Source organism: Pelodiscus sinensis, chromosome 6, assembly GCF_049634645.1.
Source record: "Pelodiscus sinensis isolate JC-2024 chromosome 6, ASM4963464v1, whole genome shotgun sequence".
NCBI lineage: Eukaryota > Metazoa > Chordata > Testudines > Trionychidae > Pelodiscus > Pelodiscus sinensis.
This window is the reverse complement of record NC_134716.1, coordinates 26,082,246-26,108,735: the sequence shown is the minus strand read 5'-3', so window position 1 is coordinate 26,108,735 and position 26,490 is coordinate 26,082,246. Positions and strand designations below refer to the sequence as shown.

Here is a 26,490-nt window from a genome sequence, read left to right as displayed (position 1 = left end):
TACTTTTACTTTCCACAGAATTTACTATTCCATCAATAACCCCAGTCCACCCAGATCAACACATACTTGTAGCTTTTATCATTTAAATATCTTAAGGTGGCCAACAATATGGTTTTATTTATTCTTCAGCCAGCTCCAGTGCCTCTGGTACTGCTCCAAGTTCACTCAAATTAGAACAGAGTGAAAACATTGACTGCTGCTATTCTGAACCTTGTGAACAGCAGGAAAACTCTTGAGAATCAGTGCAGTTTCACTCTCCATGGCTTCCTGGGAAGCTGAGAGAGCAATGGAGGCAGGGATTTGACCTATTTGTAGGGATCAAAAAGGAATGTATAGGAATCTATTGAATATCAGAGACATCCTCTCCCCTTTCCAATGCAGAAGCCAGAAAGCCATGGAAAGAATACAGTAGCAAAATTCCTTCCCTCTCACTGCAACCAGAGGACTTGGAAGGTGTGTGTGTGTGCGCGCGCACATGTGCATGCGCGCATACATACGGTGAGTGAATGAGTGAAAATTCTCTTTTCATTTCCTATAACTGAGTAGGGATTTTTATTAAGGCTTCACATTTGAGGAGGGGGAAGACCCTAATTTGGACATAGAATGGCTAACCTAGTGAGGAGGGTTTTAAACTAGGTTCGACGGGGATGGGTGAGCAAAGCCCACAGGTTAGTGGAGAACATGGGGACCTGGGAGATGGGTCGGAAATAGGAGGGAACGTGGGCTACAATGGCAGAAAGAAAGGAGGGTCAGGGCAAAACTGGGAGGCAAGGTCAAATCAGGATCTTAGATGCCTATATACAAATGTGAGAAGTATGGGAAAAAAGCTGGAAGAACTGGAAGCGCTAATAAATAAGTACAATTATGACATTGTTGGCATCACAGAAACTTGGTGGGATAATACACATGATTGGAATGTTTCTATAGAAGGGTACAGCTTGCTCAGGAAGGATAAACAGGGAAAAAAGAAAGGAGGTGTTGCCTTATACATTAAAAATGAATACACTTGGAGTGAGGTGGAGATGGACATAGGAGATGGAAGTGTTGAGAGTCTCTGGGTTAGGCTAAAAGGGATTAAAAACAAAGGTGATGTCATGCTAGGAGTCTACTACAGGCCACCTACCCAGTTGGAAGAAGTGGATGAGGCTTTTTTTTAAACAACTAACAAAATCATCCAAAGCCCAATATTTGGTGGTGATGGGGGACTTCAACTATCCAGATATATGTTGGGAAAATAACACAGTGGGGCACAGACTATCTAATAAGTTCTTGGACTGCATTGGAGACAACTTTTTATTTCAAAAGATTGAAAAAGCTACTGGGGGGAAGCTGTTCTAGATTTGATCCTAACAAATAGGGAGGAAGTGCTTGAGAATTTGAAAGTGGAAGGCAGCTTGGGTGAAAGTGATCATGAAATCATAGCGTTCACAATTCTAAGGAAGGGTAGAAGGGAGAACAGCAAAATAGAGACAATGGATTTCAGGAAGGTGGATTTTGGTAAGCTCAGAGAGCTGATAGGTAAGGTCCCATGGGAATTGAGACTGAGGGGAAAAACAACTGAGGAGAGTTGGCAGTTTTTCAAAGGGACATTGTTAAGGGCCCAAAAGCAAGTTATTCCATGTGTCGGAAAGATAGAAAACATGGCAAAAGACCGCCTTGGCTTAACCACAAGATCTTGCATGATCTAAAAATAAAAAAAGGAGTCCGATAAAAAATGGAAAGTAGGACAAATTACAAAGGATGAATATAGGCAAACAGCACAGGAATGCAGGGGCAAGATTAGAAAGGCAAAGGCCCCATATGAGCTCAAACTAGCTACTGGAATAAAGGGAAACAAGAAGACTTTTTATAAATACATTAGAAGCAAGAGGAAGACCAAAGAGAGGGTAGGCCCACTGGTCAATGAGGAGGAAGAAACAGTAACAGGAAACTTGGAAATGTCAGAGATGCTCAATGACTTCTTTGTTTCAGTCTTCACTGAGAAGTCTGAAGGAATGTCTAACAAAGTGAATGCTAGTGGGAAGGGGGTAGTTTTAGAAGGCAAAATAAAAAAAGAACAAGTTAAAAATCACCTAGAAAAGTCAGATGCCTGCAAGTCACCAGGGCCTGATGAAATGCATCCTAGAATACTCAAGGAGCTGATAGAGGAGGTATCTGAGTCTCTAGCTATCATCTTTGGAAAATCATGGGAGACAGGAGAGATTTCAGAGGACTGGAAAAGGGCAAATATAGTGCCCATCTATAAAAAGGGAAATAAGAACAACCCAAGAAACTACAGATCAGTTAGCTTAACTTCTGTACCAGAGAAGATAATGGAGCAAGTAATTAAGGAAATCGTCTGTAAACACTTGGAAAGTGGCAAGGTGATAGGGAGCAGCCAGCATGGATTTGTAAAGAACAAATCATGTCAAACCAATCTGATAGCTTTCTTTAATAGGATAACAAGTCTTGTGGATAAGGGAGAAGCGGTGGATGTGGTATACCTAGACTTTAGTAAGGCGTTTGATACGGTCTCACATGATATTCTTATCAATAAACTAGGTAAATACAACTTAGATGGGGCTACTATAAGGTAGGTGCATAACTGGCTGGATAACCGTACTCAGAGAGTAGTTATTAATGATTCACAATCCTGCTGGAAAGGCATAACAAGTGGGGTTGCACAAGGGTCTGTTTTGGGACTGGCTCTGTTCGATATCTTCATCAAAGATTTAGATATTTATATAGAAAGTATGCTTATTAATTTTGCAGATGATACCAAGCTGGGAGGGGTTGGAACTAATCTGCAATATAGGGTCATAATTCAAAATGACCTGGACAAATTGGAGAAATGGTCTGAGGTAAATAGGTTGAAGTTTAATAAAGACAAATGCCACGTGCTCCACTTAGGAAGGAACAATCAGTTTCATACATACAGAATGGGAAGCGACTGTCTGGGAAGGAGTACGGCAGAAAGGGATCTAGGGGTCATAGTGGACCACAAGTTGAATATGACTCAGCAGTGTGATGCCGTTGCAAAGAAAGCAAACATGATTCGGGGATGCATTAACAGGTGTGTTGTGAGCAAAACACAAGAAGTCATTCTTCCACTCTACTCTGTGCTGGTTAGGCCTCAGTTGGAGTATTGTGTTCAGTTCTGGGCACCGCATTTCAAGAAAGATGTGGAGAAATTGGAGAGGTTCCAGAGAAGAGCAACGAGAATGATTAAACGTCTAGAGAACATGACCTATGAGGGAAGGCTGAAGGAATTTGGTTTGTTTAGTTTAGAAAAGAGAAGATTGAGGGGGGACATGATAGCAGTTTTCAGATATCTAAAAGGGTGTCATAACGAGGAGGGAGAAAACTTGTTCATCTTGGCCTCTGAGGATAGAACAAGAAGCAATGGGATTAAACTGCAGCAAGGGAGGTTTAGGTTGGACTTTAGGAAAAAGTTCCTAACTGTCAGGGTAATCAAACACTGGAATAAATTGCCCAGGGAGGTTGTGGAATCTCCATCTCTGGAGATATTTAAGAGTAGGTTAGATAAATGTCTATCAGGGATGGTCTAGACAGTATTTGGTCCTGTCATGAGGGCAGGGGACTGGAATCGATGACCTCTCGAGGTCCCTTCCTGTCCTAGTATTCTATGATTCTATGATTTTTCTGTCTTCAAATGATGAACACTACCAAGCATAGTCTAGGGTCAGCATCCTTCCATTTCTTAGAAGTTGGGGGGAAAAGGCTTGATTTTTTCTCCCGCACATTGTACCCAAGTACTCCCACTCATCCAGTCAGCTAGTATATTTTTTCTAAGATGCCTGACAGTCTTTTGAGTCTCCGTATACATAGAATCTTTTGTTGGCTAGTTGCCATTTCACATTACATCACTAGCATCAAGGTAATGCCTCACTCTGTGTTTACAAATTGGTGGTCTCTCATGAGGGTGGATTATTGCTCTAAATATGACAAAAGAGCTTTTTCCCCTATAAATTTACAGTATTCTCCATTTTCCAGTTATTAAGAACTATGATAATTTTATCATTGAACTTTAATTTACATTTAGGAAGTACACGAGGTCACCTTCCTATAGCAAATGGACAATAGAAACAAGTTCATACAAGTATCCTTGTGTTATTTGCAATACAGGCAGTCCCCGGGTTACGTACAAGATAGGGACTGTAGGTTTGTTCTTAAGTTGAATTTGTATGTAAGTCGGAACTGGTACATATTGTAGGGGAAACTCTAGCCAAACATTTTTTTTAGTTTTGGATAGGGAAAGGTTAACTCCCCTCTAATGTTTGTTTTGCTGTCTGTTCCCCTGTTCAGAAGATTTCACATCTATTTCTGTCCCTGTGACAAACTCAGGACTAAAGGAGTAACTCATCAAATACCAAACAGCTCCGCACCATGCTTTGAGCTAATAGCTTTATTTCCACACACCACCCAGGGTTCTAGGAGGAGGGTCCTTTTTTTGCTAACACAATGAGGCCAGCACTTTGTTTGTTTTGGTGGAGTCTTTGTTTGCCCAGGGAGCCCAGCATGTATAGGGGGAGGAGGGGCGGAGAGGCTGCTTTTGTCTGCTGTTCGGCAGCCTGTTGCTCAGGGGAGGGGGCAGCCTGTTGCTGGCAGGGGGGGAGGGGGGAGGCGTGCAGGATACGAGGCCGCGGGGGGGGGGGGGGGAGCAGGCGTGGGGAGGCACTTTTCCTCTGCCCGGCAGCTCTGCGGGATCCCTGTCCCTGTGGCCAGCTGCTGCAGGCAGAGGCCAGTTGGAGTCGGCCGAAGAGGAGGAGAAGGTGGATTCTAGGACCCAGGTGAGCGAGCCCCGGGGACGCTGCTGAGCTCCGGGAGCCCGGCATGTATAGAGGGGAGGAGGGGCAGAGAGGCTGCTTTTGTCTGTTTGGCAGCCTGTTGCTCAGGGGAGGGGGCAGCCTGTTGCTGGCGGGGGGGGCAGCGGGCGTGGGGAGGCACTTTTCCTCTGCCCGGCAGCTCTGCGGGACCCCAGTCGGAGCCGGCCCGAGGAGGAGGAGGATCCTAGGACCCAGGTGAGCGAGCCCCGGGAATGCTGCTGCGCATGTGCGGGAGTTGCCTCACCCCGTTCGTATCTATGGATCCGACGTAAGTCGGATCCACGTAAGTCGGGGACTGCCTGTACTAATTTTGTTTTCTTTAGAACTCCAAAACAAGACAAAAAAGTTACTCCTTATTAGAAATGCAACATTTCCACAATATTCTAATGCTTATGAATTGAAAAGACACTGTCCAGTTTGTTTTCTTAATGTGATCCACTGTTTCAAGTAAACATTCTGATTCATTGGGTCCCAATTGTCAGAACAGCTAGAGCCCTGCATGGACAGAAACATCTACCCACAGATGCAGATATCTGCAAATACACATCATGATCTGCAGGATCTACTCACAAAAGCCACTGTGGCCAACAAAGGGGAGCGTTCCCATGTCACAACCCAGAGACTGCACTGCTTATCAGCAGTTCCTTTAGCAGCATAGCTGCACTAACATCAGCCCCACTTGGAATCTGCAGATCCTGTGGATCATAATGTCTATCCTTGGATATCTGTGGAGAGACATTTCTATCCACGCAGTACTCTAATGATAGAAAATGCATGGTAAACAATTCTACCTACTCCAAACATTTTTTGAACGGCTTTCAATGTATTTCAGGAGATTTCTTGTGTATGCAATTGGATCAAAAGAGGATGTGAGCTCTGATTTCTAATATTCAAGGATATGCCAGTTCAACACCAAAGGAGAAAAGTAATCTTTCCATCCTTTGTAAAGGATTTGCTATGTATTTACAGTGTGGTTGTACCATACTTTTTAAAGATTGACTCCATAAAAACGGCATTTCAGGATTCCAGGATGTTCTACACAGATCATTTGGAACTTGAAATACTCAATGAGGCAGCAGAAGAGAAACGGGGCAAAAATTATAGCAAATGCACGGTAAACAAAGCTACCTACTCCAAACATTTTTTGAAAGGCTTTCCACGTATTTCTGGAGATTTCTTCTTTATGTAATTGGATCAAAAGAGAATGTGAGCTCTGATTTCTAAAAAAAAATCCCAATACAGTACAGTATAATGTTAAATGTAAAGTGCTAAAAAAAAGGGAAAGTTTAAAAAAGTTTTGACAAGGTAAGGCAATATTTCTGTTATTTTATTTACATTTCAGATCGTTAAAAGCAACATTTTTCTTCTGCACATTGAAGTTTCAAAGCTGTATTAAGTCAACGTCCAATTATAAATTGTTGAAAGAACAACCATAAGATTTTGTTCAGAACTGTAAACATTTCAGAGTTATGAGCAATCTCCATTCCTGAAGTGTTCATAACCATGAGGTTCTACTGTACATGAATTATTACCAAAGTTCTGCAGGCCAAATTCAGCCCTTACTTATGCTTGTTAAACCTTGCTGTGCTTATTGAAGTTGAACAGACATAAATGAGGCCCAGCAATTAGAATTTAGTTAACATTTTTCTTTGTGATGTGTAGGACAATAGAAACAGCTTACTATATCACAGATGTGTTGGTTCTGCATGGCTCATAAGAGTAATGAGTAATAAACCCTGATTTTTAACACCAAATTAAGCAGACATGATTCCAAGTACAGAGAGAAGAGTAAAGGTAATATTCATTACAGTTATTTTTCAGAGTAAAACTGAATTTTAAGAACTGAAAAATCTTTATCCATTAAATTAACTTTTTTCCTTATATTTTCCTATGGGCGTTATGTCACACATGGTATTTTACATATAAGTAAAATTCATTTTTGTTCATGTCAAATTATTTTCATTTGCTAGATGAAGAGTGTGCTATGAAAGATGAAAAAAATGTTGCAGGGTGGGGCGGGGCGGTATATCACCATCTGTAATACACAGAAAAGAGTTAGTAAAAGAAATAGCTCTATGCATCACCTATACTCCACGTTGGTCAGAAATAGTAGAGATCTATCTAATTTGACATGGGATTTCCTTACTAAGCCATCACTGATAAATCCTTAAAGCATACAGTAAAGGATAAATCTTAGTCCCTTGGAAGGAAGGTGTGATAGACCAAAGAAGTGGTACAGTTTAGTTTACAATGTTGGGGACAAGATCTGGGAAATCTGTACAGGGAGTCCTGAAGATACATCTCAGAATCACATCATGTTCTAAAATCTACATGCAGCATTCACTGATGTCATTAATTGTCATTATATTTTTAAAAAAGTTATTAAAAGGCCTTTGGTAAATGTTGCATAATCAGCTCTGGTGATCTTTCAAACTATAACCAAGGCATGTACTGCTACTCATCTTTATTTTCCCTGTCTCCTTCAGCTCATTCATTTCAGTTTCAGTATCCAAAATTTTGCTATGCCAGATGTCAGAGGCCAGTTTGTTTTGCAACTTATTTCCAGTCCTTATAATATTGCTTGAATTATATACAGGCAGTCCCCAAGTTACGCGGATCCGACTTATGTCGGATCCTCAGTTATGAACGGGGTTTGCTGCCCGTCTCCCTGGTCTGCTGAAGACAAGCAGACCAGGGAGACGAGAAGCAAAGCCTCTGAGGACGCTGGCAGCGGGACAGCCGCGGCGCGTCTGGGCTGTCCGCTGCCCGTGTGCTCCGCGGCTTTGCTCCACGTCTCCCCAGACCAGGGAAACGGGGAGCAAAGCCGGGGAGCACGCGGGCAGCGGACAGCCCAGACGCGCCGCAGCTGTCCCTCTGCTGGCGTCCTCAGAGGCTTTGCTCCCCGTCTCCCTGGTCTGCTGGTCTCCAGAAGACCAGGGAGACAGGGAGCAAAGCCGTGGAGCACACGGGCAGCGGACAGCCCAGACGCGCCGTGGCTGTCCCGCTGCCGGCGTGCTCCGCAGCTTTGCTCCGTTTTGCTCCCCGTCTCCCTGGTCTGCTGGTCTGCTGGAGACCAGCAGACCAGGGAGATGGGGAGCAAAGCCGTGGAGCACGCGGGCAGCAGGACAGCCCGCGGCGCATCTGGGCTGTCCCGCTGCCCCAGTGCTCCGCGGCTTTGCTCTGGACGCCTGTGGTATAGCAGCTGGGGTGCTGCCAGTTGGTCCCGTAGCACCGCTCTGGGCGCTACTGGACCAACCCGGCAGCACCCCAGCTGCTCTGCCCCAGGCGTCCTGATTCAGCCACTGCTGGTCAGTTTCAGCAGCGGCTGAATCAGGACGCCTGGGGCAGAGCAGCTTGGGTGCTGCTGGGTTGGTCCAGTAGCGCCAAGGAGCGGCGCCACTGGAGCAACCCAGCAGCACCCAAGCTGCTCTGCCCCAGGCGTCCCCAAGTCAGCCGCTGCTGAAACTGACCAGCGCTGACTACAGGAAGCCCGAGGCAGAGTTGCTCTGCCCCGGGCTTCCTGGAATCAGCCTCTGATCAGTTTCAGCAGCAGCTGACTTGGGGATGCCTGGGGTTCTTAAGTTGAATCTGTATGTAAGAACTGGCGTCCAGATTCAGCCTGTTGAAACTGATCAGTGGCTGATTCCAGGAAGCCCGGGGCAGAGCTACTCTGCCTCGGGCTTCCTGTAGTCAGCCGCTTGTCAGTTTCAGCAGCGGCTGAATCTGGATGCCAGTTGCGACTTACATACAGATTCAACTTAAGAACAAACCTACAGTCCCTATCTTGTACGTAACCCGGGGACTGCCTGTAGTGAGTGACTTAGGCAATTTTCTTGCAGACACTGAAGTCTCTTGACACATATTGACATTTTAGTAGAGGCAGCATGGGCTTTGTCTGTCCCTTGGGTTTTTCTGTACATAGAAATGTGATGTCTGCTTTAATGTTTAACCAAAGATGGACAGTCCCAAGGAAATTGCTATTTTTCCCAAGATTCCAGTTTTCCTTCTTGATCATGAACTCCCCTAATTGCCACTAGCATCACGAAATGATTCTGAATAAATGTGCCATGGCCCTTTTACAATTCGAGCTACCAAAAGATTACAGAATTTTAAAATTTATGGTAGCTTGAGTACAAGTGATCGTGAGTTTATCACATTTATGAAGGGCAAACACAATATAAAGGCCAGACCAGTGAAATTATATACTGATGAACACACCACACAGAGTGATTTACAGTGGTCAGCAGCTCAAAGATGAAAATCAATATGGACCAAATCTACAAGGAAGATGAATTTAGTCAGGAAATTGTGAATGATAATCAGGAATTATTTAAGAATATTTACTGGATTCCCCAAAAAGCCACAATTTCACATTAAGGAGAAAGCTGAATTGATTTAGGAAAACAACCTGGCTTAGAGTGTGAAGTGAAAGCAACTATATAATATATTTTTATAAATATAGCAATAAATACTAAAACTGGAGGAATGGGGATGTTGATAGTAATGAATATAAATCAGAAGCTGGGCATTGTGCAACATTGATAAGGGAAGCAAAAGGAGAAATTGATTACTCAGACTCAAGGATAAAAAGGAGCTTTTTAAGTATGTTAGGATTAGAAAGAATCCTAATAAAGGAAATGATCCATTAATAGATAGAAATGGTAATAATAATGCAATAATAAAGTAGAAAAGGCAAAAATATTTAATAAATACGTATGTACTTTATTTGGGAAAAAAGAGATGATTTAATCATATCATATAACATTCTTTGCATTTGTCTGGTATTTCAATATAATATTAACAGCAGTTCCCTAAACTAGATATTTTAAAATCAGTTTGTCTATAGACATTGCATCCAAATGTTTGAAAAGATCTGGCTGAGATGCTTGCTGAACCATTAATGCAGTTTTTTTTCTTTCAATATGCCTTGAAACACCAAAAAAGTTCCAGAAGAATGGAAGAAAGCTAATGTTGCATCACTATTTTAAAAAGGTTAGCTGGATGACTTGTAATTACAATTCTGTCTGTCTGACATCCTTGGCAAGACAATGAAGCAACTAACATGGGACTTGATTACTAAAGAATTAAAGTAGGTTACCGTAGAAAAGTTACTGTAAATCAACATAGGTTTATGAAAAATAGATGTCAAACTAATCTGATATATTTTGATTGGATTACAAATTAAATTCATAAAACGGAAACTGTTGATGTAATACTTAGACTCTGTAAGACTTTTGATTTGCTGTATGACATTTTGATTAAATCATTAGATGTAAAATTAATATGATACATTAAATGTATTAAAAGCTCGCTAACTGATGAATCTCAGCAGATTACTGTGAATAGGGAATCCTCATCAACTTGGTGTGTTTCTATTGGTCCCACAAAGTAATTGGTTCTTGGCTATCAAAACTTAACATTTTGGTTAATGACATGGAAGAAAGTAAAATCACTGATAATGTTTGAAGAGGACACAAAAATTGGGGGAGTAGTGAATAATGAAGAAAACAGGTTGGAAATTATCTGGATTGCTCGCGTGGTTAAATGTAAATTATATACATCTTGGAGCGAACAATGTAGGCAATATCCAGCATCCTTCCTCCATCCAGGTAGTTTAACAGCGCAGGTGTGTTTTGTACAATTTCTATACTGATACGCACGGGGTGGGGAAGCTCACCATTCTCCTTCAAGGTGAAGCAAGAGGATTACAATGAGGGATCCTTAGGTGGGATTGGGGAGGGTTTGTGGATGCTACAACCCTGAATGCCTCAGTCTCCAGTTGTAATAGCCCTTTGGGGTACTTATAGATCTGTCTGGCTTAAGCATTTGGTTTGTAGGGGCCTTTCACCTGGGTTACAGCAACAGGAAGTCACCAACTGCAGGCAACAAGCACCTGCCCAGTTCAACTCTGCTCATTCTGAACACAGCCTAGTAAATATGAACTCATTGACCAGTTTGAAAAAGCAAAGAGGAGAAAGCTAATAAATATTTCTTCAAGGCAAAATTATTTGCCTTAGCTGTAACAAGGGTTGCTTGGACTGTTTTTCTTCAATCATATATACAAGATTGAGGACTCTACTGTGGGAAACAGTAAAAAAGATTTGGGAGTCACGGATTATCAGATGAACATGAGTTCCCAGTGTAACACTGTGGCAAAAGAAATTAGATGCATCCTAGGATCCATGAACAGGAGGAACACAAATAGGGGAAGGTTATTTTACAGTAACTCCTTACTTAATGAAGCTATGTTCCTGAAAAATGCTACTTTAATTGAAATTATGTTAAGCAAATCCAATTTCCCCATAATTATTAATGTAAATAGAGGGAGGAATTAGGTTCCAGGGAATGTTTTTAGGAGACAAAAGACACATATACAGCATAAGTTTTAAACAATTTAATACTATACACAGCAATGAAGCTTGATTGAGGTGGAATATTTTCCAGGGAGTGTCTTGCTACTAAATGATGAACTTGCACAAGGCTGAGCCCTTAAGGGTTGTCTCATTGTTAATGCAGCCTCACGCTTTACCAGGCAGCATGAATTGAAGGAGGAAACACGATATGTACTGCAGTGGCTGCAAACCCTTCCTTTCAGAAACTGAACGTGATGATGAACCCTCACTAATGCTGTGGAGTGCACCACTTTCTCCTCTGGATGGTGCATACATGACTGCACTAAAGCAAGGGGTATACATGTGAGAGGGTATGTCTACACTACAGCACTAATTCGAACTAACTTAGTTGGAATTAGTTAATTCGAACTAAGCTAATTCGAATTAGCGCATCTAGACTTAAAAAGTAGTTTGAATTAGCGTTTTGCTAATTCGAACTAGCATGTCCACATTGAGTGGACCCTGAACCGAGGTTAAGGATGGCCGGCGGCAGGGCATCAGATTAGGACTTAGAGCGTGGAGATGCTGTGTCAGGCTAGCCGAGGGCTGTGCTTAAAGGGACCCCACCCCCACCCTGGACAGACAGTTCTGGGTGCCCCGCTTGCAAAGCAGTCCTGGCTTGGGGTGCCCTGAGTGCCCACACTCGGCACATCACAGCACTCGGCCATCAGCCCGGCTGCACTTACCGCAGGCTGCCATCCGGAGGGGGGGGTCAATCAAGGGGCTTCAGGAGAGCTTCCACCCCGAGGAACCCGCAGAGCCAGCCCAGTCCTCCTCATCGGGGGCTCGTACCCCATTCCTCCCTCACCTCCTTCCACTTACCCCTCCCTAGTCCCCCTTCCTGATGTACAAAATAAAGGACACATGTGCTCAAAAATAGAAACTCTCTTTATTGAACAAAACTCAGGGAGACTGGGAAAAGGAGGTGGGAGAGGGGAAGAGAGAGGATGGGAGAGGGGAGGGCAACTAAAATGATCAGGGGTTTGGAACAGGTCCAATATGAAGAGAGGCTGAAGAGACTGGGACTTTTTAGCTTACAAAAGAGGAGACTGAGGGGGGATATGATAGAGGTCTATAAAAGCATGAGTGGTGTAGAGAGGGTACATAAAGAAAAGTTCTTCATTAGTTCTCATAATATAAGGACTAAAGGACACCAAATGAAATGAATGGGTAGCAGGCTTCAAACTAACAACAGAAAGTTCTTCTTCACAAAGCAAATAGTCAACCTGTGGAACTCCTTGCTGCAGGATGCTGTGAAGGCTAGAACTAGAAAAGAGTTTAAAGAGAAGTGAGATAAAGTCATGGAGGTTGGGTCCATGAAGTGCTATTAGCCAGGGGGTAGAAATGGTGTCCCTGGCCTCTGTTTGTGGAAGGCTGGAGATGGATGGCACGAGACAAATGGCTTGGTCATTGTCTTCGGTCCATCCCCTCCAGGGTACCTAGTGTTGGCCGCTGTTGACAGACAGGCTACTGGGCTAGATGGACCTTTGGTCTGACCCAGTATGGCCATTCTAAGCTCAGAGGTCAGGGTCGGGGGTCTCAGTGGACCACCTTGATTTTCATGCAAACCTGCTCCTGGGTGATCAGGTTGGCAGCTATCCTGCCCTAGACGGCCACTTTCCTGTGCCTAGTGCAGAGGTCGTGGATGAGGTCCACGATTTCTGCACTAGACCAGGCAGGTGCCCGCCTCTTGCGGACCTGGGCAGGCTCCCGGGAGCCGCCAGCCTGGTCCCGGGAAGAGGCGGAGGGCTGGGTAGCAGCGGGTGGCTGGTTCATCCCGTGCCAGGTGCAGGGTTTGCTGGCTGGGTGCTGGCAGGCTTGCACTTGGCACGGGCACCGTAGCCAGCCCGTGCCCCTTTAAGGGCTCTGGGGCCGAGAGAAGGGCAGATGAGTTTCCCTGGTGGTGCCCAGAGTGGCCACCAGGGAAAGCTGGGAAGGGCTAGCATCCCACTAGTTCGAATTAAGTGGCTATACAGCCCTTAATTCGAACTACTTTATTCGAACTAGGCGTTAGTCCTCGTAAAATGAGGTTTACCTAGTTCGAATTAAGCGCTCCGCTAGTTCGAATTAAGTTTGAACTAGCGGAGAGCTATTGTAGCACCTATCAAAGTTAATTCGAATTAACTTTGTAGTGTAGACATACCCAGAAAGACAGAGATACACATACTATGTGTGTGTGCATGCATGGGTGTGAGAGACAGAAAGACAGATCTGGTCCATACACGATGCAAAGAGTGTAGATGCAAACATCCCAAAGTCTCCCATGGGGCTGATTACATCCAGCTGGTGGAACACAGGGGAGGCGAACTACCAGAGACACCATCCCACATGCTTCGGTCGGCTGGGGGAAGGCTGGGGCGGTGCATTGCCCCAGCCTCCCTCCTCATGCTCCCGCTGGCTGGGAGAAGGCTAGGGCTGATTCCACATCCCCACACACCAGAAGCAAGGCCAGGAGCGGGGCTGGGCTGTCCTGGCAGGAGCAGGGCAGTCACCAGCCACTTCCATGGCACTGGCTGGGCTGCCATAGCTGTGGCCCAGACAGACAGGGTCTGATTCCGCAATATTCTTTTTAACTTACGATATTACAGTAAGATCTTAGAAGGTAATTTCTATAAAATGTTTATTACTTTATAATTTAAGTATGTTATAACAAAATCATTTTACCAATCACTGTGTCCACTTCAATTTTTTATTAACCTGTCTTATGCACACTCATTACATGAGTATTTTGAACTTCTTTATATTTTAAAAAAATGTGGTCCACATTTACAAAAAAACACACCCCTCACAGAAATTCCTGTGTACGGGCCCACAGACGCACACTTCATGCGGGTACAACAGTAGATGTCAAAGGCTGCTGATACTATTCTCATTAACAAAATGATCACATGCACAATGTTAATCTTGGCATGGAATTTTCAGCATGAAAACAACTAATATTATGATTTGCAAACCTTTCTTTTCCGCACTACTTCTAAGGATGGAGCCAACTTGAAAATCTAGCTCAGACTAGGATGATACTGCTTCAGTGTTGTAACATGAGCCAGAATTTCCTAACAACTAAATGGGGAGGCAGATGGTTCTTGTGTGAACAGAGCCGAGGAACAAGTCTACTCTTTTTATTGTTATGGCACTCTCCATTTTTAAGATAGCTACATACTCCTTATTAGTGGAACTATTTTTAGGGTAAAGGTGCGAGCTGAACAACCTGCCACACCCCCACCCATCCACGCCTCCCCACTGCTGGTGGTCACACCTAGGGTTGCCAACTCTCCTGGACTGGATTAGATGCCATCAAAGTAAATGGGGTTTGGTCCAGGAGAGTTGGTAACCCTAGCCACGAGTAGGGCCGGTTGCAGAGACCCAGGCTGGCAGCAGGGCCTTGAGCAGCAGTTCAGCCTCCAAGGCTGGTGGTAGCCAGAAGAAAAACATGGGGTGTGGCTGCACCACCCACCCACATCGTGCATCTTTACTTCCCATGCCTATGATCTTCTCTCTCAAAATATTAAAATAGACAACCTGGAATTGGGAAACCATCACCAAACCTATAGAGAAGGAGAAGGGATAAATCACATTCTGCTCAATAACTGTGCATATTTATCTGACTTAAATGGGAGGCACCATGCATTTTGTTTTCCCTCATTTCTATTTGTCTTTTTTGCCCTCTTTAAAATAACATTAATGTTCCTGTTCAGGGAATAAATATTTTTGTGTATATTGCCCTTTATTTCATTTTCTATAACCACAGTTAATAATTTTATGTAATAAAATGTTTATTAAATATTAAAATTAAAAGCAAAAAAAAGTGCTATATAAATCTTAATTTACTAACTTGAATGGGAAATAAGAATTATAATCAAACAGAGAAAAGTATCCATTAGGCTAGTAAACTGTTAGAGCCACCTACAATTAGTTCTGATTTTGCAATAGCTTATATCCTCTTACTTAAAAGATAAACAAAGATCTGCCCATTTCTTAAAGACTGCAATTAACCAGGATTATATATTTGTCCTAAGCATGTATGTGTGATGGAGAAAAATCTTGCCAAAGACAAATGATACATTTACATGAGAGAGAAATAAAGATTGCAAACAGAATTTTCAAGTGTATAATCATAAGGCAAGACTGCCATTTTTTATTTTATAACAAGCACATCTAGTTTCATTATTCACTTAATATTTAATGCTACATATCGCAGTCAGTAAGCAAACATTATTCTGATTGTAATGGTGAAAAGCACTATTGCGCCTTATAAAGACTAAGAATATTCCATATTTATGTAGTACATTAAGGTACTATTTACATTTGCCTCATGGTATATATGTTTGAATCCACACACTTTTTTTACTGAATAAAAAATTGTTTCCATGCAGCATATACTGGTAGTGTCCTCTGGTATACATTCTAAAGCACCACCTTTGCATTCTTAGGCGGTAATACCACTCATCTAGATGTGCATGTTAATAAAAATAGATTTCAAGTAATGTGACCTCATGGACATCTTTTCAACTCTTAAGAATGAGCTAGTGACTCTGAAGAAATATATTATAAAAATTGTTTTTGATTATAAAATTATCATCTTGACCCACATCTTTGGCTGCAGCTAAAGAGGGTTCTATGCAGCTGAAAGCTTGTGTTCGGAAGAGTCCCTTTGTGCTTTCCCAGTCACAAAACTGCTCTGAACTGGGTCTTCTGGCCCAGTGTAAATCAGAGAAGTCTGACGTCTGCTCTAACCTATGCCACCGTTTAAGAGCATCAAGGGGCTATACTAGCAGAAAGGGTAGAGTGGACCACAACTGTTCTACTGAACATATCCACTGTGCTAACATCTGGGAGGGAAGAAGTACAGGAACCATCTGAAGATTCTTCATTTGGGGAAAATCCTCTGAGGGCCAGATGTTGTAAGTGTCAGGCTGCTTAACATCTGAGGAGAGGATGCTACTGAGTCCTAGAACCTCTCCTTAATGCCCCAGGTATTCTTAGAGGCAATCTAAGCAGCTCAGTGCGGGGTCATAATGAAATGCCTATACACATCCAGCTCATCTTGAGGCCTCATCAGTTGTGAAATGTGAAGAATCTTTTGTTTCTCATATTAATCGGAAAACACCTGCTGCACTGGAAAAATGGTCGTGAAATAGCAGGCAAAGAAAGTATTCAAAATAGGTAGCATGCTAGGATTTTTCCTCATTACCTTTATCTAACCATATAGTTCACCTCAAAGTACAGTCAACTCTATTGGAGAATAGTTACCTATTAAAGTGCCCTGTCTTGAATATTGCTTAGAACTATGATTCACTAAATTTGTGTCTGATTGCGCTAATAAAGTAAACCTTTATAACTATGGTTCAGTGAAGCTATATGTTATATAGGAGGTCAGATTAGTTCAGAGGTAGGTAGGTAGGTAGGTAGGTGTAAGATGACCCACATCTGTCAGAAGCAGCCATTTGGCAAAGAAAAGCATTTAAAAATAAGCTGCCTAAAGCTATAAACTAAAAAAAAATGAAAGTAATAAAAATTCAACAAATAATATTGGAAAATATCTTCTGCATGTTCAAAGGATATTACAGACATTGCACATCTAAGTAGCTTTTCAAATCTGCCATTCTAAGAACCATACTGGTTCCATCTAGATCAATGTCCTGTCTTCCAACAGTGGCCCATGTCAGATTTCCCAGAAAGAGTCAACATAACAGGCAATCATCAATGGATCCTGCTCCTGTTATCCATTTCCAGCCTCTTTCAAACAGAGGCGGGGGACACCATTCCTACCCATCCTGGCTAACGAGTATTGATGGACCTAACCTCCATGAATGTATTTAGTTCTTTTGTGAACCCAGTTAAAGACCTGGCCTTCACAACATCCCCTAGCAAGGAGTTCTACACGTTGACTGTGTGCTGCGTGAAGAAAAATGTATTTTGTTTGTTTTAAATCTGCTACCTATTAATTTCATTTGGTGACCCCTAGTTCTTACGTTATGGGAACAACATAAGATTGTCCTTATTCACTTTCTCCGTACCTTTCATAATTTTATAGACCTTTATCATATCCTCCCTTAGAGTCCTCTTTCCTAAGGTGAAAAGTCCCCATCTTTTAAATCTCTCTTCACATGGCACCCATTCCAAACCACTAATAATTTTTGTTGCCCTTTTTTGAATCTCTTCCAAATGCCAATATATCTCTTTTTGAAATGAAGCAACCACATCTGTACTCAGTATTCAAGATGTGGGCGTACCATGGATTTATACAGAGGCAGCACGATATTCTCTGTCTTATTTTCTATACCTTTTTTAATGATGCCCAGCTTCTGTTTGCTTTTTTGACTGCTGCTGCACTCTGAGTGGATATTTTCAGAGAATTATCCACAGTGACTCCAAGATCTCTCTCGAGTGGCTATAGCTAAATTAATCCCCATCATTTTTGTATGTATAGTTGTGATTATTTTTTTCCAATGTGCATTACTTTGCATTTCTTTGCATTTATCAATATTAACATTCATTTGCCGTTTTGTTGCGCAATCACCTAATTTTGTGAGATCCTTTTGAAGCCCTTCAGAGTCTGCTTTGGTCTTAACTATTTTGAGCAGTTTAGTATCATCTAAAAACTTGTTTGCACACTAATGGAAGAAAAAAAGCACAACAGTTCTTGCCTTCTAAAAAGCTGCCTAGCCCTCTGTAATTCAAAAAAAACACACTGCATGCATCAGGGACACAGAAGCTACATCTTGCCATCATGAGGCTATGGACACTTGTATGCAGAAGTCAAGATGACAGATAAAGAGAGTATTGTCTTTGTGGCTGCAGTGGGGAGGACATTTTAGAAATAACAGAGCAAAAGGTGACAGGAACCAGCATGTGAAATTAGAAGCAATGAGAGACTGAATGAGATGCTCAGGGTATAAAATAGAAATTTACCAGTACTATTGACCATAATCAAGAAGAAGGTGTATTTATAGAAGGTCTATAGGCAAGTACGTCTCTGATATTTTGAGTTTGTGGCAGCACAGAAACACCCAGGATGAAAATTTGGAAAGGAAAACAGATTTATAGCTCAACTGATGGTGAGAAATCAGGATTTTAGTTATGTCAGTCACCAGCACGGATCATAAGCACTTTGTGAACTACTGGCTAGCCCCCAGCCATGCCCCTTCCACACACCTACAGCCCCTCACTGTGGCTGCAGCCTTTCTCCACCTGGCAAGTGGCTGCAGGGCTATAGCTCCAGGAGGGAGAGGCACTCACCAGCACGGCTACAGCCACACCAGCCCTGGAAAACTGAAGAGCATGTGGCGCTGCCACAGCTTCAATAGGGTGGGTTGTATGGTCCCAGCTCCTGGAGGCCAGCAGCTCTGCTTAAGCAGGACTCTGGGGTAGAGTGAGGCCATGGTAACACCAGGCTGTTTGGTGAGGCTCAGCCTCTTCTCCCTGCTGCCTATGGTATAGAGATTGTAGTTGAAGCTATGGGGTTAAATGAGACTACCGAAGGATGAAATGCAACTCTATAAAAATCCAGACTGTGAAGAACTGGAGCTGCCCAACACATACTGAAAGAGCAGTGAATGAGGTAAAGAGACTCAGAAGAGCACCAAACTATGGAAGCCCAGGCTGTTGAGGGAACAAGGGAGGAATCAACATTATCAAAAACAGGCAAAAGATTGAGAAAAGCCAGAAAAGAGAAAAGGCCAATAAGCTTTGCTAGTAAGAGGCCATCAGGGACTTCATAAACACACTCCCCTTTGGAATGGAACAAGTAAAAGCCAGATCATAACAGTTCTAAGATTTGAACAAGAGGAATTTGCTGGCAATATTATGAGCCGTAGGAGTGCAATTGATTTAGTTATATCTTAGTTGCAAACCTTGTCTCAGAATCCTGTGGGTAGCAATAGTGAAGCTGAGTTGGTCTAAGTTTCATTTGAACACTGCTCAATAAATGTATTACAGTAGAATCTTAGGACAGTAAACTTCCAATAATCCAGCACCTTTAGGACCCAGGGGGTGCTGGATTATCATATATGCTGGACAATCGGAAGGGGGGGCTATGTGGGGTTTGCGGTGGGGTGGGAGGTATGGGAGGGTGGTGCTGTGGGACCAACCCGGCAGCACTCCAGCTGCTCTGCCCCAGGCATCCTCAAGTCAGCCGCTGCTGAAACTGACCAGCGGCTGACTCCGGGAAGCCCGGGGCAGAGCAGCTGGGGTGGTAGGTGGGTCCTGTAGTGCCTTCCCTCGGCGCTGCAGGACCAACCGGGCAGCACCCTAGCTGCTCTGTCCCAGGCGTCACCAAGTCAGCCGCTGCTGAAACTGACCAGCGGCTGATTCGGGGAAGTCCGGGGCAGAGCAGCTCCAATTGTCCGGCTGCTTGGAGCACTTCTGGGTTCCAGGTGGTGCCGGACTAGCAGTAGTGCCGGACCACTGGATGCCGGACAAGTGGAATTTTACTGTAGTAGTAGTTTCACTGTGATACTGGAAGACCCAAAGATAGCTGTGCGTAGATGTGAGAGAAGTAGAGCAGCTTTTTCTCTGAAGGCGGTTAAGAGGGTGCATAGCTCATTTCTAGTTTTCCTTCTCTACACACAGCCAGGCAGTGGAAAGGGGCACTCCCTAAATTCCTAACCCATGGCACCAGTTTAGACATATTGTGGGGGAAGGAGAAGGCACAGGAGAATTTCCAGTCCCTCCCAATCTGATCCCCACTCTTCCTCCTGTCTTCTGCCACAGGGACCCTGAGTCTCCTTCATGGCTGGAAAGTCTCCCATTTCTCACTCACTCAGTGCATGAGGCAATGCTGCCTGAAGTCAGGTTTCTAGCAAACTCCTGTATGTTCTGTCTAATGGGACTAGCCTGGGGCGTGACTTATCTTCTCTTCCCCCTGCACAGAATGGCAGATGGATCTTATTTCAGTGGCATTATGACTGTGTAGCTGGAGCAATACTCTGGACTGCTCTTGCAGCAGACAGAATGTCGTGGTTTGAACATGGTCAGGCCCTTGCCCTCAGATTTGTCACCTATGAAACTCTGACCAGGTGAAAATCCTTGGTGGCCGGGGAGGGGGGAGGGGGGCGGGGATGGGACAGAGGGTAATTCTCCTGCAACTAGCACAACTATTCATAGGGAACTGGGGTAGGGAACTGCACAGTATGAGACACCCTCTACTTCCCCTCCAATCAAAGTCCAGGGACACTGCCTAGAGGGGAACTCAATGCTTTTTCACCTCTTTTGAGTGGCCCAATACAGTGTATGGAGCAGGCAGGCCTTCTCCCCCCCCCCCCCCCCAACCGCCTTCAGTGGCTAATAGTGTACTTTGATAACAGTTTCACATTCTTTGAGAAGGCATTCTGTAGATCAAAGAAATTATCAATAGAATCATTAGGCAGCAGGTAGAAAGTCATAAATTAATTGCCATCTCACTTCTCCAACATGTTGACTGTTCTTAAGCTTCTTGCCAAAGTGAGAACAAAGATTATTACATTGAATTTTTGCTATATTTACACTACTTAAAATCACTTGGATCTCATAGGTCTAAAATTTTCAGCACAAAATTTGGAAAATAAAGGTGATTGACTAATATATTTAGGCAAGTAATTACACAAGAAATACACAAGGGATTTATTCCCTTTATCTAACAATACACCATAAACTATTTCTAATGACAAGTAATATCTCTTCATTAAAGATTTTTTATGGGAATATACAATATTTAAAATTATTTCATGATGGAATGGGCACTTTTAGTTACATAGCTTTACCACATTTCTTACATAAACTTATGCTTTAAGTAAATAACATTCCTAAATAAAATAAATTTAGCTCCAAAATAGTTTGCCCCCCCCCCCCCATTTTTGGTCTGTCTGACTTCTAGCTAGAATAATTATCAAGAGCAGTATAAAGAATAAAGTCACTTGGGGGAAAAGGCACTGGAAAAAAATATGACCAGCTACCTATGTGTCTTGTTTTTAAAATAAATGGTTAAAATTAGGACCAAGGTAATCTGAAACTTCACCACAACTGGAAAAATCTATTGGTTGTTCAGAGAGAATGAAACCAGAATAATCATCAGTGTAAATTATTAATTTGCTAAATGTAATTCATAATATAATCTTTTCATTTTCTTTAGTATTATGTCTATTAATAGGAAACAATTTGAGTTAAAAATTATCACTTGACTTGTAAACTGTGCATTCCTTTTCTTTGCCTAGCACATGTAACCATGTTTGGAATTAAGCCAACTTTGCTGCGGGTTAAATAAGTACACGTTTAATTTTTATGTAGTATCTCCTTTACTTTCTAATAAATCACATTAGTCTTTTTCATTACTCATAAATCATGCAGTAGGTGCACATAGTTATCAAATGATACAAAATCAAGTGAGGTTTTAAAGTGATGGACAAACCTATTTAGGAATAACAAACAAACCTTTCCCAACTGGACCTCTATCTATTTTGGTAACTCATCTTTAACTGAAACTTTTCAGAGTCTTCAAAATGGCCAGATAAATATTTACCGTTCAATTTCTGGTCAAGCTGATAACTGGAAACACCCAAATGGCCATGGTCAAGGATGTGCCAACTAAATTCCAAATCAAAATTCCCCAAAATAAACTTGTCTTAGAGATTTCCTGCCCAAACCCCTGATTCTACTATTAGCTCTGCACAGGCAGATTGGGGTACAACAGAAGAAGAAAAAGTTCAAATGTTTTAGTTGTGCATTCAATTTTCAGATGTTTAGCTGAAATTCATTCTGATCTTGCTCTATATTCAAGAAGAATAATTCCAATTCAATGAAGTTTCAGTTGAAAGGGGAGAATTATATTTTCAACCATCTAAATTTAAAACAAAAATAGGATTTTTCTGTGTTCGGTTACTGCTAACTTTAACTCCATTACCCACCTGTCACCTCCCATCCCCCCAATCCCTGCTGGGAAAAACAAGTTTGAGCTCAAACTCATTATGGGGAATTTCATTTCCAAAGGAGAATTTTTATAAGGTTATGAACACATGAAAACAAGGCATTTATATGGAAACCTGGACATAACTAGGCAAAGATTATAATAAAAAGAATCCTGAAACAGGCATACATTTCCTGAAATATACAAAGGTAAAATGTCGGAACAGCAGCAAAACAATCAAACACAGACAGCCTGCAGCTCTTTCTTATTTGCACGGAGGTAAACTTTTCCTGTAGTAAACAGCTTGTGAAGAGGCAGTCATCACTTTTGTACAGTATGTTGGATTTTTGCCAAAATGAGTTCCAGTGGAAAAAAAGTAGTTTTTGTGTGTGTAAAATAAACTACGATCGATGGATAGATAGATAGATCAGTTAGCTCTCTAAAATACTGAGAAATAACTGTACTAATGTTTATTATTTCTACTTGTACTACCTTTTACATTCCTTACCTTGGAACATACATCAGGGGAGGAATTATTTTTGAAGAAGTGGATGCAATTCTATTTAAGTACAAATTATGCTACAACTGTTCAAATGCTGTGTAACTATTGAGCATACAATTAATACATTAAGAGTACATGTGATGTAGGAAAACCCAAAGACTATTAAAGCTACGTCAATCTTTCTCATGACTTCAAGGTGCTTTGGATTTGGCCTGAAGTAACTTATGCCTCTCATTGACCAAAGTCAATGGGTGAATCCCATTTGGAGATATAGGCAGAGTGTCAATATCGTTACAGAAGAGATTAATTTAATCAGAATGGAGAAAAACAATGGGCAAGCCTCAAAGGGAGCTACATATAGCAACATCCCCCCACAGTTACAGTACTATAACACAACATATCTTCATAACTGATGCTGGGCCCCACACTTTTTTTTTTTTTTTGCGCATAATCAACCCATCTCTACAGTGCGATGGGACAAAGATAACTGTTTTCTAGGCAGCATCAGCACAAATATTTATAGCCACCCCAAGCCAGTTAGGCTCAAGGGGGCAAGTGATGCTGCCTAACTACCAGCAAGCATCACTTTCACCATGAATGTCAGGAATCTTCGTGGGGACAGTTGTGAAACTTGGGAGCGGAGAATCACAAAATCTTAATTTTAAGGGCCAGTTTTAAAAACACTTATCTTAGTGGATTTTTTCAAATCATACTGGTCAGAAAACAATAAATAGTGATGAATATGTGCAGTTCTGAGAGCCATCCAGAACTCTCTTCACAGCCCCAAAATTTGTGAGAGCACTGCTCAGATCCAGTAATTCTCAAGTCTCTTCTCTTATCTGATAGCAAGTTGTTATGTTAATGTGTGGGGCAGAAAAAAAATTTCTCAACATCAGACACTAGTAGCATCTGTTGCTGGGGATGAGAGAGGACATAGGGGAGCCTAAAAGCCCTTCGCCCTAACCTGTGTGAAATAACATTATTGTACACAGTTTTGTATACTAGCACACAGGTCTTGAGAACAGGATAAATCTTCGACAACAGCCCAAGCAAGATAATGGTGCAAACAACCCTGTATGAATTATTCAAAGCTGATCTGAAGCTCACAAGAACATTTTGTTCAAGAGATGAGGGTCGTTCCTTTGAAAATTAAGTAGGTTTCATTTAAAATTCCTCCAAGATTTCATGTAGATTTGACAACCAAATGTAATGTTATGTTTTCTTGAGAACACTACATTTGCAATTTTGGCACAGGAAAAACTAGGAACAATGGTATCTACAAGCACAAGGGAAAAACAAAACTATAAATTAAAGGCAAAAACTCTGAATGATAATAAGGCATTTTTATGGTGGTCTACCACGCTGATAATTTAGCATGCATCTAACTTTCTCTTTTATGGATTTATAATTGTCACACATTTACCCATCACAGTACTATATATTTTAACTAGAAGATTTACCTGGTGTTGCTTGAGTCCATAACTCAATTAATTTTTGTGTTTTGAAAATAAAATAAAAATGTACATGCTTCATCTAAATCATTGATCTAGGGCTGGGGATGAAGGTTCAGTATGCAGGCTGCCCTGGGGAAAGTGGACTACCCCAGCCCACTCTTCATGGTCACTGCAGCTCCAGCAGGAACAGCCAGGTGAGTGTTGCATGTCCCCTAGCTGGGGTAGATCCAGGTTTGTCTGCCCCCTGTGCTCCCCAGCCAGAGTGAGGAATGCAGAAAATTGCACAGTTTTCCCTAGAAATCCCATTCCAGACAAATGCCATTGTCCTGGAACAACCAAACCCTTACCTTGTTTTAAGTTATGATAAGAGGAAGCTATACACCAAATTTGATGGTCCTCGCTGTTAACATTTAGGAAGAGTTCTTGAACAGACAGACTCTCTCAAATATATAGTAGATAAGCAAAACTGTATTATTTCAAGATGTTGAAACAGTAATGTCCATCACTGCAGTCGAGGAGACAAACCGCTTATATACATAGTAAAATATGTATAGTTACCATTTCTGTAAAAACTGTTAGCTGTCACACAAAAAGACCACAAACAAACCAAGAGTTTCTAAGGGTGTAACAAAAGGATGGAAATGTACAGGCAAGGATTTGCTGCCCTTTCAAACAATCATTTGTTTAACAACTGGAGAAACTTTGGGAGATTGTAATGTTTACTGAACCTTCCTTCTTTAAAACATGTAAGGAAAGAGAAGCAGAAGAAAAATTGCTCAAGAAAACTTTGTAACCCTCTCCCTGCCCCCACTCCCAAAACATGAGAGGAATTTAGAAAACAAATGGCATCCCTTATCTCCCGGTGTTTAGCCATGATTCTGCCACTGTAACTCAGTCTGAACAATATGTTAGGCCACCACTAGTTCCACTGAAAACAAGGTATTAATCAAAATTAATAACGGTGACAGCTGCACCCTTTAAGCAGGATGGTGTGGGAGTTTGGCTGGCTGGCCAGTCAAATGAAGGGAGCAGTGCTTTATGGCTGTGGGGAGGGTGTAGGGTGGGGGAGAGATCAGACTCCTACAAAAGGGGCAAAAGGCCAAGGTGACACTGGAAACCAGATGGGTGAAAGGATTTTCAAGAGATAGCCCTGTATGTGAAGCCCCCTTTTACACAGAGCAGGCTGAGGCAGCACCCACCTACCTCCCTGTTAGGTGGAGAAATTCAGGTATTGTTAAGATCTGCTGTAGGCAGTATGCTAGCTGCTCCCTTTTTTGAGTGGGTGTGGGTGTGGCAGGAGTAGGAATCGATGTTTCCCCATGCCACCATATTGACCTAAGTGGAGATAGGTTTTTTTTTTTGCCTTCTTCACAGCAGGCTCAGGGAGGGCTTTGTTCAGGCGTGATGTGAAGGGAAATACACCATATGTCAATTATTATATATGTGTGGGAAGAATGCCTAGTGCAGGCACACCCATAAGGAAGGTATTCAGCAACTGGATACATGGTTTGGAAAAAGAGATACAAAGGAAGTGCCCATTAAAGGAATAGAACGAGTATAGGGTCATGTAAATGGTAGCAACCCCAACTTCATTATAGCCCACCTTACCCCCCCTATGTGGGTTAGGGATGGATGATAAGGATAATGGATTGGTTTGGGGACCTGGATGGAAAAAGAGGAAGAGATGGACGATGTCCCATGCATAATTACTGAATAAACATAGGGTTACTTGAGCTGTATACTTATATCTGCTAGCCATTCCCAGATGTCTAAAGTTAGAGACTTATTAAAAAGTATCAAATGTCCCCAGGAGTACAACTTGTTAACTACCACCAATACCCTGCCCCCAGAATGCCTATGGTAGGCATACTGGGGGTGGAGTGTTGCTGTTCCCAGCACCCGCCCTCTCCAGTGCTTCGTGGGCTAGTGAGGCTGGGGCTGCATGCTACCCCACCTGCTCGTGGTGCTGGAGAATGGGCCTAGGGCAGAAGAGGCAGGGCTGTGGGCAGGGCTGGGGAGCTTGCCTCCCCCAGCCCTACCTTCACCCTCCACCCTTGATTTCCTCTCACAATCCTCAAGCTTCAAAAAAATTGTGTGTTTAATTATTTTGGTCTGTTGTCATAGGCACAAGAAGTGGGAATGCAGGAGGTCAGCTGTTGGCCCTGGGAGTTCCAGTGCTTCCTGGGATCCTGGCCAATGGCACTGATGACCCTGCTTCTGATCCTGGCCCGGGGCAGTGAGAGGCGTGGACAGCTCTGCACGCCACCCTTATTTTTTTCCAGCACAGCTTGAACATAAACAAGAGAAGGGAAATGGTGATTTTGAAGGGTTTGTATCTCAGCAAAAGCTAAAGGACTTTTAAGAGGCAAAGCACTTATGGTAACTTAAAAGTTTTCCCCGCCAAACATAAAAGGACAGCTGCTAAAATTGCAGGTGT

The 26,490-nt window shown here is 42.5% G+C and overlaps 1 protein-coding gene and 1 long non-coding RNA gene across 5 annotated transcripts in view; one reads left to right on the top strand and one right to left on the bottom strand.

The window, feature by feature from the left end:
* The window catches only part of PTPRD (protein tyrosine phosphatase receptor type D), a 1,779,541-nt gene that overhangs the window by 876,019 nt on the left and 877,032 nt on the right, over positions 1-26,490 (bottom strand). The window lies entirely within an intron of this gene.
* On the top strand, positions 4,989-26,341 carry LOC142830042 (uncharacterized). The gene is made up of 3 exons (XR_012905055.1): positions 4,989-5,021; positions 24,150-24,247; positions 26,178-26,341. It is a non-coding gene; the product is annotated as an uncharacterized LOC142830042 (long non-coding RNA).